This window comes from Austrofundulus limnaeus, unplaced genomic scaffold (assembly GCF_001266775.1).
Source record: "Austrofundulus limnaeus strain Quisiro unplaced genomic scaffold, Austrofundulus_limnaeus-1.0 Scaffold69, whole genome shotgun sequence".
Lineage (NCBI taxonomy): Eukaryota > Metazoa > Chordata > Actinopteri > Cyprinodontiformes > Rivulidae > Austrofundulus > Austrofundulus limnaeus.
In genome coordinates this window covers 382252-383715 of record NW_013952471.1, presented here as the reverse complement: position 1 = coordinate 383715, position 1464 = coordinate 382252, and the positions used below count along the sequence as shown (strand labels likewise).

At 44.6% G+C, this 1464-nt stretch overlaps 1 protein-coding gene across 2 annotated transcripts in view; it reads right to left on the bottom strand.

The window, feature by feature from the left end:
• The window catches only part of LOC106518975 (RNA polymerase II elongation factor ELL2), a 33498-nt gene that overhangs the window by 27341 nt on the left and 4693 nt on the right, over positions 1-1464 (bottom strand). The window lies entirely within an intron of this gene.

Here is a 1464-nt window from a genome sequence, read left to right as displayed (position 1 = left end):
GTGCTGTAAACAACCCTACTGAGAGGAGAAATATACCGAGCTGAACGAGACGGCTGTAAATGAGAGCTGCTGCTTTGACAGACAAATTTATTTTAATTTGGAAGCCTTATCAACACAGACTGGCTTCATTCACTTCCTCCACTGCCGTATGCTAAAATAACTAGCAGACACCACGCAGAAAGTCGACGTCGTTCAAAACTCCACCTTCTGTTCTCTGATTGGCCCAGGTAAAATAAACTACAAGCAGACACTGCGCAGAAAATRGACGTTCTGTTCTCTGATTGGCCCGGCTAAAAATCTGCCAGCGAAATCCTTGAAGTCCCAGACGGAGCAGTGAAGGAAACTAGAATTGAGCGGAGCTGCGTAGGAAGGCAAGGGCCAGGCTAGTGTAAGATTGAAGTATATTAGAAGTATATTTGAACCAAAATCATCTGCTATAAGAGTTATGTGCAGTAAAAATGTAATAAATCGTACAGATCAAACTTTGGATATTATTTAGCTTAATGTTTACAACCAAAGGAGTGTTCTTGAAGTTGAGCCACAGRGTGGGCACAAACAAACAAAGCCTGAGGGCACGATGACACCACACATCTGGACTGACGGCAGTCCGCTGGGATGAAAAACTCGATTGATTTTGGGAGATCCGGGCAGGGTGACAGCACATAGCCTYCATTCCCCTGCTCTGCTCATTGTTATTCAAACCAGAGGAGACTCACGGGCTCCACGGCCTAAACACACACACACAGTGACAAAAATCTTCTATTCAAACATGTAGTTGCTGCCAGTAAGTGCTGAAGCATTAACCGTGTTTCCATCAAGGCTTTTTGATGCGCATTTAGAAGTGTCGCATTCAAAATGCGAAAAAAGGCAGATGGAAACAGCAAAATTAAAAAAAAAAACCTCAATTCACTAAAAGGTTTTTACGCTCGCTTGAGGTGGTTTTTGGATGATTCGCAAAGTAGTTAATGTTCAAAACGGGAGATGGAAACACGTTTGCCGAATAAATTCTGACGTCGTGCATATTTACCTCATGTGACGTTCAGCTGTTTCCGCTTTCCCGCCTCGTCCCGGATGTTATCATAAACGCGTGAAAACATGGCTGCGAACAGCAACAACAGGTACGTGTGGACTGATGAAGAGACGAGAACATTTCCCTCTTTAATTCGCAGAAGAAACGTTACAGCCTAACCCAATAGCAAGGCATTCACGAAAAAAATCGCTACATTGTCCCAAGATGATTAGCCTCTGCTAGTTAGCAAGTTTCACTTCCTGTTTACTACCGCAAAGCTTGTCGCCGACGTCTGACGTAATCATGCGTTGCGTAGCCTTGTCTGACGTAATCACGTGTTGCGTAGCCTTGTCTGACGTAATCACGCGTTGCGTAGCCTCGTCTGACGTAATCACATGTTGCGTAGCCTCGTCAGACATAATCACGCGTTGCGTAGCCTTGTCTGACGTAATCAC